This window comes from Geotrypetes seraphini, chromosome 2, assembly GCF_902459505.1.
Source record: "Geotrypetes seraphini chromosome 2, aGeoSer1.1, whole genome shotgun sequence".
Classification (NCBI taxonomy): Eukaryota; Metazoa; Chordata; class Amphibia; order Gymnophiona; family Dermophiidae; genus Geotrypetes; species Geotrypetes seraphini.
In genome coordinates, this window is record NC_047085.1 from 335,969,979 (window position 1) to 335,988,688 (window position 18,710).

General features: G+C 42.2%; 1 protein-coding gene across 11 annotated transcripts in view; it reads left to right on the forward strand.

Annotated features, from left to right (window-relative positions):
• Nucleotides 1-18,710, forward strand: part of SUGCT (succinyl-CoA:glutarate-CoA transferase) — a 965,969-nt gene that overhangs the window by 173,264 nt on the left and 773,995 nt on the right. The window lies entirely within an intron of this gene.

The window sequence follows — 18,710 nt, forward strand, 5'->3', positions numbered from 1 at the left end:
AAGATTTTATATATCAAATATCTCAGTGGCCTAATCTCTATGAAATTTCATAGCACTTCATTTAGCAGTTTGATTTAAATGGATATCTTCACTGAATATCCAATAAACTATCATATAATTTTACCTGGATACTGGGCCAATGAATATTGCCCTCCTAGGGTTAGAAGAATCTAAGTTAAGGATTACCAAAAGAAACATTTTTAGTAGTAATAGTAATGACATTGAATTATTTTTCTTGGTGTTTAGTCAAAGACTCTTTCCTCATCTTTTACATAGCTCTGCATACATTTGGAGAATCCCAGATTTTATGACCCCCAAATGTCTCTCTATTGTGAATAACAAGGCACTGAATTGTATAGTGATGGTAGTCAAATCCAAAGACTATTAAAAGAATTGCCTTAAATGACTCTTCTTGAAGGAAATTTTCTGAAAGCCCAGAAACATAAGCTGTTTATTGTGGCTACTGGCACTTAAGAAAAATCATAGGCTTTGGTAATGTAGGCCAGGGTTTTAAAGGCGCATTTCCGGCGCCTAGGTTTTATGGAGAATCGTGCATAGCGGTGCTTAAGGTAATTTCCACCCCTAACCATGCCTACGTTGACTTTAGGCACTGCTAGACGCCATGCCATAGGCGTGATTCTGGTGCCTACTTTATTTTTAACAAGTTTTTAATCGGTTTTAAATAGTGCGGCCAATTACTGCGCCTTTTAAAGCCATGAACGCAATTAAGCTAGGCACCTAACTTACGGTGCCGTTTACAGAATCTGGACCTGAATGCTAAAACAAATTTGTGCCTTCATTCTATAAACTGATGCTTAAATATAGGCACTAATCATGTGCCAAATTTATAGAATACTAGTACTTAAGTGTGTGATCGGTTCCAATAATTTGCAGTTATGCACATAGGGCTAGGTGCACCTATAAGCAGTGCACCTAATTTGCCCAGCAGGCAACTGCAAGGAGGGTGATACCATGAATGGAGCAATCTCCGGGATTCATTGACAGATACCTAATGCCATACTTCGCCTCGCAATCCTTACGTTCCAGCAACCATAACTCACTAGAGATTCCTTCGATGTGACAATTTTTGACAATTCGCATGGGTTTTAACAACTTTGAACAGTTTAATGTCACATGCAAATTTAATCACCTCATTCGTCATTCCAATTTCCAGAACATTTATAAATAAGTTAAATAGCACCAGTACCAGATTAGATCTCTGTAGCACTCCACTATTTACCTTCCTCCATTGAGGAAAATGTCCATTTAACCCTACCCTTTTTTTCTGTCCAGTAACCAATTCCTAACCTGCAACTGAACTTTGCCTCCTAGCCTATGACTTTTTAGTTTTCTCAGGAGCCTCTCATGAGCAACTTTTGTCAAAAGCTTTCTGAAAATCTAAATACGCTGCATCAATCGGCTCACCTTTATCCACATGTTTGTTCAAAGAAGTTAAGCAAATTGGTGAGACAAGACCTCCCTTGGCTGAACCCATACTGATTCTGTCCCAGTAAATCATGTTTGTCTACGTTTTTCCACAATTGTATTTTTTATAATTGTTTCCACTGTTTTCCTGGTACTGAAGTCAGGCTTACCAGTCTATAATTTCCCAGATCTCCCCTGGAACCCTTTTTAAAAATCGGCGTAACATTGGTCACCCTCCAAACTTCAGGTACTACAGACAGTTTTAGTGACAGGTTACAGATCAGCAATTTCACGTTTGAGTTCTTCCAGTACCCTGGGATGTATGCCATCTGGTTAAGGATGGATTAAAAGGTAGGCCCAATAGGCATGTGCCTAGGGCCCAAAATTGTCAGGGGGACCCACTTGAGGAAGGCAAACAGTGCAGCTGCCCTGGTGGTCTCCCTTCCCCTCACCTTTGCGGGTCACCTTTCTTCTGATTTATTTATTTATTTTCAAACGGTGATGGGCCCCGGCATTGAGGGCAAGTAAGTTCGGCAACTGTATGTTTATTTATTTATTTGATTCGATTTCTATCCCGTCCTCCCAGGAGCTCAGAACGGGCTACAAGCCAACATTCACAAAAGTTACATTGGTGATGCAATACAATATTATACAATACAGTGTTCCCCCCACAAATTCATGGTTTGCGAATCGCAGACTCACTCATTCATGGTCTGCTTTGACCGCCTCTTCCTGTAGTAAAGTCGGGCTACAATCAGGAGCTGCGTGTCAAAGCAGTTCCTGATTGGTGTAGCCCGACTTTACTACAGGAAGAGGCAATCGGAGCAGACCGCGAGTGATTTTCTTCAGCTGCCCTCTCCTGCTTCCCCTGCCTTTTGAATGTGTTTTTTTCAAAATTTTACATAAATACAATATTATACAATACAGTCATAAAGGACAAGGCTGGGCAGTACAGTAACTTGAGGACATTCATAGGGAATTTCTGGAGGGGCATTACAGAAGATTGAACTAGGGGGTCACCAGCTGGTGGTAGTTGGCGGAGAGAGATCAAAGGGAACTTTTTGTGGTTGGACCTTTAGTTGAAAAGAGAGGCCTTCACTGTTCTTCGGAAGGTCATCATTGAGTTCTGTGATCTGATTTGAGGGGGGAGTTGGTTCCAAAGTTGTGGGATGAAGTGGCTATAGGAACGTTTGCGGGTGATTTCCCAACAGGAGAGATCTTCCTGGGGGGATGCACAGTCGTTTCTCTGCTTTAGAGCGGAGGGGGCAAGTAGGGGCATATATTTGGAGTTTGGAGTTTATATAGGCTGGTGTGGTGGTGTGGAACCTTTTATGCACTATTACCAGTGTCTTGAATGTGCAGCGTTTTTTGATCGGGTAGCCAGTGTTCTGTGTGGAATGCTGGGGAGATGGTCTGTAGGTGTATCTAGGTGCTTCTCGTAGGTGCGAGTCAGATGCTGTAAATGTAGGCCTGTAAAATGCTTGCCTACATTTAAGGCATCTGTAGAAGAAAATAGACGTGATTCTGAAAATAGCGCCTTCCGGTGATTAACATGTAGTAGGCGTCCGTTTTGCAGATACCTACAGCGGCAAGTGTCGTTTTCAGAATCAGGCCCTAAATGCAAATTCTATAACAGCAGTTCTGCATGGAATTGCCTTTATAGAGCACTAGCAAAAGTCTGCAGATTTGAGCCTAACTTTAGGCCCGCGCACTTATGCCATATCAAAGCTAGTGGAAGTGCTTGCGTCTAACTGTTTGACAGGTGCATAATTCCTGGTATTCTATAACCTGTGTGCCTAACTCCTTGGCATGCTCCTCACCTGCCCATGCCTTTCCCACAACTACGCACCCATGGAATCAGCATGCGTATCTTCTAGAATAGCAACTAAGGGCAGTTGCTGTGCAAATGCTAATTGGTGCCAGTTAGTTAATTAACACCAATTTAACAGCCAATTATGAAGTTGGCTTGCAAATGCTCTTAGGCCCAGATTCACTAAAAGGTAGCGATTCAATCGCTGTTGGCCGATTACTGGCCAATTTTGAAACAGTGATTGATTCACTACCTTTGTTGCGTGCAAATGATTTGCACGGAGGTGCAAATGATTTGCATGCAAACTCCCCGACTCAGTGAGTTGGGGCAGCCCTGACAGTCATGGCTTTTTTTTTTTTTCATTTTTTAAACAATGGGCCAGATGTTTTGCATAGCCACTCAAACCCCCCCCCCCCCCCCGAAGAAAAAGGCAGGAGGGAAGCCATCGCCCGGCTTCCCCACCAACCCCCCCCCCCCCCAAATGACAAAAGGGATGCTGACTCCCTCCTGCCGGTAAATACCTCCTCCAAGCCCTGAAAAAACCCGGCAGAAGGGATGCCCACTCCCTCCTGCCACCGACCCCGGACCCCAGCTCCCCTCCCCGTATCTCAAAAAGTTGGGAGCAGGAGGGGTGCTCAGTCCCTTCTGCTCCGTAGGGCTCTCCCGCCCTGGTGTATCATGTGATGCATGGGGTGTATCATGTGATGCATGGGGGGGCCTAAGGCCTTGATTGGCTCGGGCACCTCAGTCCCCTAGGGGAGGAGCCCAAGGTGCCTGAGCCTAACGCCTGCATTCACATGGAGGAACCCTATGGAGCAGGAGGGACTGAGAACCCCTTCTGCTCCCAACTTTGAAAGGTATGGAGAGGGGAGTGGGGATGGGCCTGGGCCCGGCCGATGGCAGGAGGGAGTCAGCATTTCTCCTGCTTTTTTCTTCAGGGGGGAGGGCAGCATGGCCGTGTTTGTGTGTGGGGACATCCCTCCTGCAATTTGTGGGTCAGGAGGGGGGGGGCACATTTTTTTGACAGACCTGCCTGTCTTTTATTAATTTTTTTTTTTTAATGGGGCTGATATTTTTCGTGTGTAACACACAAAAAATATCTGTGCCATGGAAAAAAAAAGAATAAAAATTTTACTGTCTACTATTTAAAGCCATGAATGGAGACAGCCCTGTCTACTTGAACAGCCGCCTTATCCGAACTACCACAACCAGGCAAAGGAGAACCCAGCCACCATTCACGCACCCCCCAATCAGAGGCGTCAAACACAAAAAAAGTACGATGACCTACTGGCCACGCAGGCAGCGAAACTAGACCACAAATCTACTGATCATGACACCAGACTACAAAACTTTCAGAAATCCATCAAGACAAACTAACACCACAGGAAGCATTTCAATTCCCCGAAGTAATCCGCTCAACTCTGTAACACTTCTGGAAATGTCCAGCTAACCTCTTATGTAATCCGCCTTGAGCTGCAAGATAATGGTGGAATAAAAGTCACTAATGTAATGTAATTATTGAGAGATGGCCTGCTGGGGAAATTTGGCTTTTATTCAGGTTGTCTGCTTCCCAGGTGGCAAGAGTTAAGGATGCTAGAGAAGCAGCATTCCTGAGAGTGTGTGGAGGACAAGGACATATCATCAGCACACAATGGTGACAGCTAGTGGCTGGATTTAAAGCCCATGATCACAGAAACAAACATTGTGCTTGGGCTCAGATTCCTGCCATGGCTGCACTAGAAGTTATTGAGAATCATACATCGAATATTGGCAAATATTTTTTTCTATTTCAATGAGGAAATTTGTACCATACTCTCTAATAATAAATCCTCATTTATCCATATATTCAGAACCTCTTTTGTATATACAGTGTTCTAAAGTCTTCTGATATCCTGCAATTTTTTAATTTTCATTTTTCCATTTACATCCTATAACATTTATAGCTATTTTTCATAGCTTAACTCTGATTTCATCTATTTTGGGATATGGCCTCAGTGGCTACTTCTGTACAGAATAAATCTGTTGAAAGTACAGAGTTTCAAATGTAGCTAGCCTCCTCATTGGCCTTACCCCTATCTTTTTATGGTATTTTTCTTTGTCATTTTAAATATTTTAAATACTTTTTAATAACTTAATAAATAATTTAATATATGACTTTAGAACACTATATATACAAAAGAGGTTCTGAATATATGGATAAATGAGGATTTATTATTAGAGAGTATGCACTAGAAGTTAGGCAGGGATATAAAAGGAGGAAAAGATGCCCAGTTAGGCTCATGGAACCAGATCCTAGATTTGGTTTCAGTTGAGCAGGAAATATAAAGGAGTAGGAGAAAACCATTGAGTCATTGAAAAGCCTGATCTTTAATGAAAAGAGACAAAATGACAACTGGGATGTGGGGTTTTCTGTGTACATTAAATTTCTGCTCTCTCTAGACTATAAACTTTTAACCCTTGCCATAAGTTTATTTGATTACCTTTCATTTTTTTTTTTTTTTTTCATGAGTTACAACTGCCAGTTCAAGTTCTTTTTGGCTTCAGCATCTAAGTAGCACTCTCTAGACAATATTATTAAATAGCAAAAGGCACAATTTGGATGTGGTTTAAATTATGTAAGTACTCTCATTCTTCTGTTGTGGCTTAAAAAAATCTCTTGGAACTTTTAATATCCTTCCTTTGTTTAATTACAAACAGATTCTAAAAATTATTACAACTTTTTTTTGTTCACTGAAGATATTTTGTAAGGAATTATCACACTTCTGTAGTGTTTTTCTAATTTTCATGGTTATTTCCTCCAGCTCTGCAGGAAGGATATGGTAGGGTGTTTTTTGTTGTTTTTTAAAAAAAATATTCTTCTTTTTCTGATTGCTTTCTAATTATTGCTAGGATCTTGTACTTTATATGACCCTAAGAATGCTGAGCAGCTGAGATGATGATTGCCTTATTTACATTTTTTGTTTTTATTTCTATTTATATATTGCTATGAATTGCTCACAGTGATTTTACAAGTATCACACATTGTGACAACACATCATTAAATTAATACTACAAATTAATAAAAGTATCCTCATGGTAAATGCACTTTACCTCCCCCATACTCCCGTACAATAGAATTAAAATATATAAACAGATCATCTTAGCAGTTTCTCTAATTTTTAAATGGCACTGGCCCATCAGAAGTGTTCTCCCAAACAGCAGATCCACAAACAGTAGATCAAAATCCTATGTAAATAGCCATGGGGTTGATATTCAAAATGACTTAACCAGGTAGAGAGGTTCTTACCTGGTTAAACTACACTGGATATCCCAGGAACCAATATTCAGTGACACTGTCAGGTTAATATCAGCTCAGGCTACAGCATTTGCTGCCTAGTGCCAGAGCCATCAGAGTCTGAGCCAACAGGGCCTTAGGCTCCTCCTCATGCATCACATGGTGCACTGGGGAGGGGAAGGCCTGTCATTTTCGATGGGTGGGCCTCGGACCTGGAGGGACCGTGCTTCCCTCCAGGTTCCAGCGTCTACTAAAGGTATGGGGTAGGGGTTCAGGGAGTGTGTGTGTGTGGGGGGCGGGGGTGGGGGGGGAGCATCCGGTGGCAGGAGGGAGCAGGCATCCCTCCTGCCTTTTTTGGGGGGAGGAAGGTGGGAGAGTAGAGGTTGGTTCAGGGGAGCCTCCATTGGCAGGAGGGAGTGAGCATCCCTCCTGCCAATTTTCTCTTGTTGGAGGGGATCCCCAGTGCCGCTTTCATTGGGGGTCGTTGGGGAGGGCCGTCATCAGCGGTGGGGGGACTTTTTTAAAAAAATGGGACACATAATTTGTGTGTGTAGCAATATCTGTGCCATTAAAAAAAGGAAACAAAAAATCCCAGGCAGACCTGTCGGTAACACATGTCAGTTTTTGTGGATAGGTAAAACCCCTGGGGTTTGTTGGTTTTTTTTTTTTTTTTTTTTTTGCATAGCCAAGCAATGTTAATGGATCAATTGCTTGGCTACTTTGCATGGGGTTTTAGCTAATTTACATGGCCAGATTGGAAAATGGGTGACCGAGGGGAAAAACACGTGGTGAGTCATTTTGTGAATCAGGTCGGTAAAAGCGATCATCGCTAAAGCTGTGAAAAGAGGTTTAGCGACAATTGCTGACTTTAGTGCATCTAGCCCTTTGTCTAGAAAGTTTCAGGTGAATGGTTATCCTTTCAATCTTGAATGGCTTAGTCTTGATAAGGTTAAAGAGAGTCTTTGACTTGGAGTTTCAGGTCTTTTATCTCAGTTTTGAATGTCTTGAGTTTGTACTACTGGAGCCTCTATTTTTGCCACTGATACACCTTTTATTCTGGTGTGTATCTTGCAGAAAAAAGTTCTGATCAACAGTGATACTAAACCTAGCCGTCTTGTTTTCACTGAAAGGGGGTGCTTAACACTTTTTTGGCTTCAGGCTGAAGGCAGATGGCCTGGGGTTTCTCAGAGTTCCAGTTCAGAAAACACACTTTTATTTCAGGCAATATTTTATAATGCCAAATTCAGCAAAAATTATACTGTCACTGAAAACACCTGTTATAAGTGAGCCTGCTGCTTTTTGGACTATTTTTGGAGATTTGTGTTTTTGATGCTGCCAGCTTGATATTTAGTGGCTTGTCAGTTCATATCCAAGGAAATCTCAGATTTTTCATGGAACATATCAGTTTAATTTCTTCATTTATTGGTATTTATACCATTTCAGACTTATTATTGGACACTGTTGTTTGGTTTGGATGGTATATAATAAACATTATTTCAACATAAAATATATGCAGTTAGCACAAAATTCAGTAGCTAGATTGATTTTTGAGGAATCAAAGTACAGTGGTGCCTCACACAACGAACTTAATTGGTTCCAGGAGCAAGTTTGTTATGTGAAACGTTCGTTATGTGAAACGCGTTTTCCCATAGGAATACATGTAAAAAAAAATAATTCGTTCTGCAGCATAAAATATGCTAAGATGACATAAAAAAGATAAATTTTTTGTTATTATTTTTATTTAGATACATCTAAAAACATACATCTCCCTGTCCTTTTACTTCCACTATCTTCCTATCCCATCTCTATTCCCTTTTGTCCCTCTCCCCATGATCAATCATCTCACCACCTCTCTCTGCCCTCACCCTCAGGGTTCAAGATTGCTTCCACTCTTTTTCCTGTTGTTCTCTCTGCCTGTCACCCTATGATTTAGCATCCCTTCTGCCCTTGTCCAATATTTCCCCTTCTCTCCCTCCCTCCCATCCCCTGCTCCAACATGTGCTTTCAGCGGCCTTCTCCCCCCTTAAGCGTCTTTTCTTCTCCACTCCACCTTTCCTCCCTCCCTGCCTCCACCTTTGTGGCGCTTTTGCACCCGACCGACAACAGAACAGGCCCGGTCGGACAAATCTCCCTGTCCTGTAGCCGCGAATCTAAATTACCTTCTTACAGCAGCTGGATTATTGAAGCTGCTGTAAGAGGTAATTTAGATTCGCGGCTACAGGGCAGGGAGGTTTGTCGGCCGGGCCTGTTGTCGGTCGATCGGGGGACCTGACCAGCTGTGCATATTCTTCGGGGCGGACCGCCCCCTCCCCCCTCTTTCGTTCGCCATTGCCTTCTTCCTACCTGCCCTGCCGCAGCCGCACACAGCCGACCGGAAGTCTTCCTGATGTCAGCGCTGACGTCGGAGGAAGGGAGGGCTTTGCTTAAGCCCTCCCTCCGACGTCAGCGCTGACATCGGGAAGATTTCCGTTCGGCTGTGTGCTGCGACAGGGCAGGTAAGGAGAAGGAGACTACCCTCGACCAACCCCGCTGCGATCCAACCCCGCAGGAACCCCGGAAGGATGCAGCTCGGGCGACTGTTGTGTGAAACGAAGTACGTTATACGGATCACGACATAAAGTTCGTTGTGCGCAGCGTCCGCTGTGCGAGGCGACCGTTATGCGAGGCACCACTGTATAAGATTTGGGAAGAAATCAAATAATCCAACAGCTGCCATTTAGGGTCAATTTATGTGATTTTTAGCTGTTACATCTAGGATAGATTCTTTAATCACTACTTTAAAAACAAACAAACCTCTGGCAAAGCACCAGCTAACAGTTAGGTATTAACTACCAGTTCCAACCTATTGGGCAACTCCCCTGTAGCTAACTTGCCTAATAGTGAAGGGCAGGTGGTAAATTCACCAGCTGTAGGCTTATTGATGTTAATAAGTTCAGTACTTCATTGCTGAAAAGTTCTAACCTGAACAGCTTCTTATCAATTGACCCTACGATTGGAGCAGTCTTTACTTCTCTCAACTTTATCAAATCTAAACCATAATCATTATCAGCAGTCTGTTCAAATTCTCTTCAAACTCTGTCAATTTATATCCAGCAAAGGAAAGGGGCAAACTGGGGCTTGACAGTAAGCAGTTTCTCTTCTTAGATATTACATGATTATTTTACCATAAACTTTTGTATTACACTGAACACCGTTCACATCGGTCTATGAATCAAAACCTTCTAACAGTCCCCTCATTTAAAATCATTGGGACACGACGACAAGGCATATTCTTGGTGATGGCGCCACAGCTCTGGAATGCTTTACCACAACATCTAAGAGAGGAAGTCAATCTGACCCGTTTTAAAAGTAATCTAAAAAGCTTCCTATTTAAGGATGCTTTCAACCCTTAACCTATGTTTGGTTCTTTCACAAAATTCCTTTTTTCTAATCGGATCCAATTTTCCCTCTTCTCCCATACTTCTTCCCACTCTTTCTTTTTTCCTCTTCTTCTTTTTTCTTTTTCAATTCCCTGTCCTACCATTCTTTCCATATATGTTTCTTCTCTGAACTTTGAAATACTAAATTGTAGTTCTGTTCCCTCTTCCCTTTTGTACTAGTTGGTCTGTATGTCCAATTGTCTATCCTAATTTTTTAAATTAATTTTAAATTGTTAATGTACATGTATATGTTTTATCAATTTTTAATTTTTGTATTTCACTTAGTAAAACTAAATAAGCGATTCATCAAAGTTTAATAAAAACTTCAAACTTGTAAAAACTTGATATAAGAAATTAAAAATGATAGAACATGAGTATGGGTCTGATTTTTTTTTTAAGACTTCTCTCACATTCTGTGTCTGTGGATAAGACTTGGTAAATCAGTTCCAAAATAAACATGTTTTCTAATTTTGTGGTTAATTTTATAAGAGGGCCCCCTATTTAGAGAAAGTGAAAATACACATGCCTATTTTATAAAAGTTCAAATCAAAATGTCCCAAATGAGGCAAAGTTACAAACAAAATTTCACATTGTTAGAGTGCACTTGACAGATTTCTAAGTAAATTGCTTGCCCAACAGCTGTGCTGCATCAACTACATACATACTTAATGGAAACACTGACATTTTAAAATATAGTTATATTATACCATAACTTAAATCTGACCAAACATAAGTCATAGAAACATAGAAAAATGACAGCAGATAAGGGCCATAGCCCATCAAGTCTTCCCACTCCTGGAGATCACGCTCCTAATGACCCATCCTTAATTCCACCCTCTTAGGGATCCCACATGGGCATCCCATTTACCCTTAAAATCTGGCACGCTGTTGGCCTCGATTACCTGTATCGGAAGCTTGTTCCAATGATCAACCACTCTTTCGGTGAAGAAATACTTTCTGGTGTCACCATGAAATTTCCCGCCCCTGAGTTTAAGCGGATGCCCTCTTGTGGCTGAGGGACCTTGGAGAAGGAAAATATCTTCTTCCATCTCGATACGACCGATGATGTATTTAAATGTTTCAATCATGTCTCCCCTTTCCCTATGTTCCTCGAGAGAGTAGAGCCGCAATTTGTTCAGCCTCTCTTCGTATGAGAGATCCTTGAGCCCCGAGACTATCCTGGTGGTCATCCGCTGAACCGACTCTGCTCTTAGCACATCTTTATGGTAATGTGGCCTCCAGAAAAGATGTGCTAAGAGCAGAGTCGGTTCAGCGGATGGCCACCAGGATGGTCTCGGAGCTCAAGGATCTCTCATACGAAGAGAGGCTGAACAAATTGCGGCTCTACTCTCTCGAGGAACATAGGGAGAGGGGAGACATGATTGAGACATTTAAATATATCACCGGACGTATCGAGGTGGAAGAAGATATTTTCCTTCTGCTATAATGGCAAACATCTCAACACATATAATAATTACAGCAATGGCATAGAACATAAGAACATACAAGTTGCTATACTGGGACAGACCGAAGGTCCATCGAGACCAGTATCTGGTTTCAACAGTGGCCAACCCAGGTCACAAGTGCCTGGCAGATCCCAAAAGAGTAAAACCTATTTTATGTTGCTTATCCTAGGCATAAACAGTGAATTTTCCCAAATCCATCTTAATAATAGCTTATAGACTTTTCTTTAAGGAAATTAGCCAAACCTTTTTTAAACTCTGCTAAGCCTAACTGCTTTTACCACATTCTCTGACAATGAATTCCAGAGTTTAATTACTCGTTGAGTGAAGAAATATTTTCTTCAGTTTTTTAAAAAAATCTTCTACTTAATAGCTGTATTGCATGCCCTCTAGTCCTAGTATTTTTGGAAAGAATAAACAAGTGATTCACATCTACCCATTCCATTCCACTCAGTATTTTATAGACCTCTATCATATCTCTCCTGAGCTGTCACTTCTCCAAGCTGAAGAGCCCTAGCCACTTTTGCCATTCCTATCCTGTTTTATCATTTTTGTCGCCTTTCTCTGTAACTTTTCTAAGTCTTCTATATCTTTTTGGGATTTGGTGACCAGAATGGCACATAGTATTCGAGGTGCAGCCACATTAGGAGTTATCGCCCTAGAAAAGAATATAGGTGTCATTGTTGAGGATATTTACCAGCAGGGTGTGAGCTGTTGTAGCCTTACTTTCTTGTTAGTGCCTGAATGTTGATTGGTTCAAGCACTGACAGGAAAATAAAGCAGCTCAGACCCCCAATTCCTCCTAAATAAAGCCCCAAAAAGCCTGGTAGTCTAGTGCTTCCCCTGCCAATGCTCGCCCCACTCCATGCAAAATATTGGCAGGTGGGATGCCCACTCTCTCCTGCCGCAGGGTTAGGGGTCCTCCCTGACAGTAAGCTACTCCCCCCCCGACAACTTCCTACCACCAAGCCTGGTGGTCTAGTGGACCCTCTGACCTCCCCCAGTACCCCCCTGAGAGCAAGCTCCCCACATCAATCTTGGTGGTCTAATGGGCCGACCCCACTCTGACACCCCCCCCCTTGTACCTTAGAAGACTGGCAGGAGGGATGCTCACTTACTCCCACTGGCAGAGATGCCATTTTTTTGCCTCTTCAAAATGACATGTCTTCCCCTTCTCTGTGCATCCTGAGATGCAATGGGGAGGGGCCTAAGGCCCTGACTGGTCCAGATGCCTAAGGGGGAAGGGCTGTGGCTCACTAGTAGACCTGTTGCCTCTGCACCCAGAGGTTGTGAGATCAAATCCAAGTGCTGCTCCTTGTGACCCTGGGCAAGTCACTTAATCCTCCAATGCCCACCAGTTTGAATGACAGCTTTGAAATGCCAAAGCGACAAAAAGGTGATATACAAGTCCCCATTTCCTTAAGACCCCTCCTATGGAAAGGGCCTTAGGTGCCTCGGCCAATCAGAGCCTTAGGCCCCTTCCTGGTGCACCCTGGGATGCACTGGGAGGGAGGGTCCTGACTCTAGCCCAGGCGCCTAACACCCCTCCCATAGGGCTCTCAGGCACCTGGGCCAATCAGGGTCTTAGGCCTCCCCAATGTAGCGTTGCCAGATTTTACATTCATAATATCTGGACCCCAGGCCCACCCAACCCTGCCCCATTATGCCTCAGTCCTGCCTCTAATCCTGCCCTAGCCCCGCCCCTGCTGCTTGATTTGGTTGGGCAGGAGGGCATCCACACATGTGTGGATGCCTTCTTGTTCGACGCAATTTTGGGGGAAGCTTTTCAAAACCCGGACAAAGTGCTGGGTTTTGAAAAGCCGTCTAGATCTCTGGGCAGGTCCTCAAAAAGAGGATATGTCTGGGGAAATCCGGACATCTGGAAACTCTACCCCAGTGCATCCCAAGATACCTTTAGAAAACTATCTCACGTCTGTGTATAAGAGAAGACGTTTGTGCTCTGCATCCATCTCCAGAACTGCTCAAACAGATGTGAATTAAGGGCATTTACTTAGACGTGGTTGATTATTTTAATCACATCATGCAAAACGTTGTTACATTCAGGTGACAATTTTTGGCTAAACCAACAGAAACTGCAGGCAATGTACAAGATGCAGGCAAGATTTATTGTACCAAATTAAAATGCAATAATATAAAAACCTTTTTACCAACCAAGGGACCCGACACGGTCCGTGTTTCGGACAGTACACCTTCGTCAGAGATCCATGGTAAATAAGGTATAAGATATACTGCAAAGAATAAGGGTAACAACAAATGCCTGTGTGTTCAATTCGCTAAGGGTCATTTTTTGAGGCGCTTCACTTCTGGCAGTGACCCTTAGCGAATTGAACACACAGACATTTGTTGTTATCCTTATTCTTTGCGGTATATCATATACCTTATTTATCATGGACCCCTGACGAAGTTGTACTGTCCAAAACACGGACCGTGTCGAGGCCCTTGGTTGGTAAAAAAGTTTTTATATTACTGCATTTTAATTTGGTACAATAAATCTTGCCTGCATCTTGTACATTGCCTGCGGTTTCTGTTGGTTTTTCCGTTTTGGTGATTTTTTACTGCAGCTTCAGTTGGATTTTTCTGTTGTGACAATTTTTGGCTAGCCAGCATTTCTCTTTGGATGACACAGTACGTAGACTCGCATTCAGAAACAACTTTCTTGACCTGAGTAGTGAAACCAGAAAGCCGTCTAGTTATGGCAGCCACTCTGTCCATGCATACACTGACACAAAATGACCAATTCAGTTTTCTTGATTTGTAATCATTGAAAGACTTGAATAGTTCTGCAACTGTGGTGTTGGTTGGCAACAGCAATGCACATAACATATCTTCATGCACATCCTACTGAAAAATATATCGCACAAAACGAGCATTATTACCTTGTCAACATTGATAGGCTCAACAACCCGTATTCCTCTCTAACAATTGTGCCTCAATATTTTCTGCTTTTTCATCAATTCATCTAGTTATGGTGCTAGCCAAAAGAGGAACATGTACCACCTTCACTTTTTGAACTGCAGTCTCTCCTAAAAGTTTGTGGCAAATGTCCTTAGCAGCAGGCAGGATCAACTTTTCAGCGGTAGTAAAAGGCTTCTTAGCTTTAGCCACTAAGAATGATGCTCTTAGTGCAGACATATTTGATGAAGTGATGGCCTTCAGTAATTGCTTCTGCCCTTCATGTTCACTTTTTTTTTTTCTTTCAGAAAACTCCAAAGGCTTGTCTTTTGATGTAGGGTGCTCAGTTTCTCTGTGGCAAAGCAGTTTTGAAGGTTTCATGACTTTGTTGAATAGCCAGTCTCCATATTTTATATAGAGCAGGCTTGGAGTATTTTAATCACCTGTTGCAATTAATCTGTAATTTAAGTAGGACTTTATTAAGTGCATCTCTCTTTTTGTTGGCAGTCTTGGAGTCTTCTGCTGTCTCATCATTGGGTCTTTCTCCCTTTTCAAAGAAGCTCTCCTGCGACATTTGTTTTTTTACTCATTTTTGCTAGGGTTAGCTTGTAGGCTTACTGAAAAAAAACCGAGACAAGTGCAGGATGGCACAGATGGATGTGGCCACTTTTCAAAATAAAATACCTAATAAAATATCTTACAAACTAATTTAAATAAAATAAAATTTTGTATTCTTTCTGTGGGGCCCAGTTCGGCACAGCCCAAAGCCTGGTATCAGTCTGTTGCCCAGTGGTTGGGGACCCCTGTCCTAGCTGACATACTGCAAAATACTAGAGTTTAAAAGCATGTAATAAAGGAAGAACATCACTGATTGTATAACTTATTGGGTTATCAAAGCTAATAAGGCATGTTTCCATCTTATTATATTGAGTTCCTGCGTTATACATACACTGATGGTCAAAACATTCAACAGCATTTAAAATCCACTTAATATTTTTTTAATGCATCAACAATAATTGATTTTAGGTTTGATAGGACTTGAATGATCGTAGACCTCTTTCATGCTTTAAGCTCATAATTTACATTACACACCATGGATCTCATTATTAGAATCATTGCCCTGGAATCCATATTTTATTCATACTTTAAAGAATGTTCCTATAGCCACACAGCCTCCTTTCAGAAGGCTAAACACACAGCAAAAAAGCACAAAATGTTAACCTTTGCATCTGTTTCTTTGTCAATCTATCTATTCACAGTAAATATAGTATCAGATCCATTATCCCTTGTAATGCATTTTTTTCTAAATTAGTAAAGAAAACAAAGAGGTTGCAACTTGAATTCCTCTGCAATATTAAATCTGTTAGCTATGAACATTTTTTCCAAACTGTCTGACTTTGCTATTGTCTGATGGGGAAATTGGATATTAAATGCCAGGAGGTAAGACCAGACAGTGAAAACAGACATAGAGTTTCATAAAGCATGTTTAAGAGAGACCATCAAACATACCGTAATTTATTACAGTATGCTCACTGACTCAATCAATCTTTCCTGTGTAAGCTCAGACAAATGGACAAGAAAGAAGTCATGAGAAATTGAATGAGTCAGACTAAAGTGAGGAAAAAACCCACAGCTAATAAAGCTGTTTCCTGTTTTATATAGAAGGGATCTGTGTGGTCTTAGAAGCTCATTCTATTTCAATATTCTTTATCTTAGGGCTCCTTTTACTAAGGTGTGCTATTGTTTTTAATAATAATAATAATAATAACAGTTTATATACCGCAATACCGTTAAGTTCTATGCGGTTTACAGAAGATTAGTGGGGTACAAGGTTAGAGGATGCAAACTAAAAAAACACCATGAGCATCTTCTCTCACATCAGGCTGCTCTATGGGGTAAAGACCTAGAACAACTCCTATTGCCCACCACTTATGAGGTATTCAGGAAACGCCTCAAAACTCACCTATTCCTGAAATACCTAGACAGCTGACCCACTTCCCTCCTTCCCCTCTCTTGCCCTTTCTCCCCATTGTTCCCACATCCCTTAAGTTAACTCAACTTGTACGTCAACTCAACTTGTACCCCACTAATCTTCTGTAAACCGCATAGAACTTAACGGTATTGCGGTATATAAACTGTTATTATTATTATTATTATTGCTAGTGTTTTTAATGTGTGCTACATTGCTGTGCACGCTGACCCCACGCTACATGCCAAAAACTAACGCCAGCTCAATGGAGGCATTAGCGTCTAGCATGTGTGGCATTGCAGTGCATGCTAAGCGCACGCTAAAACAGCTAGTACAGTTTAGTAAAAGGAGCCCTTAGTCTTTTGAAAGGTAACTCAGCCTATTAAAACTCCATACACTCTTCAAATGCTCCAAATACAGCATTTCATTTTTAACATCATATAATCCGATTACTTGACATGAGAATTATTTGGAAGCAAAATACATTTTACTGAAAACTTTTCTCACAATGACCACACTTGTGCTGCTTGAAACTTTTTATAGAACCTAAGAACAGAAAAATATCCATACTGGGTCAGACCAATGATTCACCTAGTGGCGGGGGTGGGGGGGGGGGAGCCACTGCTTGCCCGCGGATCAGTAGCATGGAATGTTAACATAAGAATTGCCGCTGTTGGGTCAGACCAGTGGTCCATCGTGCCCAGCAGTCTGCTCACGCGGTGGCCCTTGGTCAAAGACCAGCGCCCTAACTGCGTACATTCTGGTTCAGCAGGAACTTGTTACTGCTGTTTGAGATTCTGGCCACTGTTGGGCTAGCCCAGGGATAGGCAATTCTGGTCCTCGAGAGTCACAGGCAGGTCAAGTTTTCAGGATATCCACAATAAATATGCATGAGATAGATTTGCATCTCAAGGAGGCAGTACATGCAAATCCATCTCGTACATATTCATGGTGGAGATCCTGAAAACCTGACCTGCCTGTGGCTCTCAAGGACCGGAATTGCCTACCCTGGGCTAGCCCAACAGTGGCCAGAATCTCAAACAGCAGTAACAAGTTCCTGCTGAACCAGAATGTACGCAGTTAGGGCGCTGGTCTTTGACCAAGGGCCACCGCGTGAGCAGACTGCTGGGCACGATGGACCACTGGTCTTACCCAACAGCGGCAATTCTTATGTTCTTATGTTAACATTCCATGCTATTGATCCGTGGGCAAGCAGTGGCTCCCCCCCCCCCCCCCCAATCACTGTCTCGATAGCAGACTATGGACTGTTCCTCCAGGAAGTTGTCCAAATCTTTTTAAAACTCAGCTATGCTAACTGCTGTTACATCCTCTGGCAATAAGTTCCATGGGAGGGACATGAAGCTATTATGTTTGTTTTAAAAATATCTCATTGAGAGTCCCCTGGTCTTTGTACTTTTTAAAAGAGTGAAAAATTCAATTCAATTTTACCTGTTCTACACCACTCAATCGTATCCCCTCGCAGCCATCTCTTTTCCAAGTTGCAGCCCTCTAAGTTCCTTAGCCTTTTCTCACACAAGAGTTCCATCCCCTTTATCATTTTGGCCATTCTTCTTTGAATCTTTTCTAATTCCACTATTAGGGACATTTTCCAAAACTCTTAAGACATCCCCAAAAAAACGGCATAAATATTACTTAAATATTTTTCTCAACAAAACATCCAAGTGCTGATTTTCGGAAAAATATTTCTGGACCTCTTGTGAAGCATCCCAGCTGTTGTGCATCCAAAATACAAGGGGAGCGAGTTGGAGGCATGTTCTGGATGACCTTTCGGCATGCTGTGGGTGGGCTTAGACTTGGACATCTTGTGAAAATAAATTAACCTTTCTCAAGAAGTCCTGGATGAAATGTTGTGTGCTGGACCTGTTTTAAAAGTGTGTAAGTGCCAAGCATGTACCCAAACTGACAGGATGACCACTAAAGGGATTAAGTTTTGACCCCCCACCACATTCTCCCAGTGGTCACTGACCCCCCCTCCCACCCCCAAAATCAGAATAAAACAATACATATCTATTTCTAGAACAGCAGCACCTAGAATGGGAAAGTCTAGTAGAGCAACACACAGGTGTCTTAAGTAGCCTGGAGAGTGGGCTAGTGAGCCATTGAGAGGAGGACCCTGGCCCTTATGCCACTCTAACCACTATATTTATGGTGAAAAGTATGAGCCCACCAAAATCCTACTGTACTGTCATATAGGTGCCACCTGCAGCCATAAGGGCTATTGGGGTGGGAAGGTAGGTAAAATAAAATTTGGGGTAGTTTTGGAGGGCTCAGCATAAAATATAAGAGGTATATGTCAATAAAACAAGGAAACTTCTAGAAATGTCCAAATAAATAAACACCAAGCGATGAGGACAAAACTATGCCTTTCCTTTATAGCACTCTATGCACTTTTTAATTTATGCAGAGCCGGAAGAGA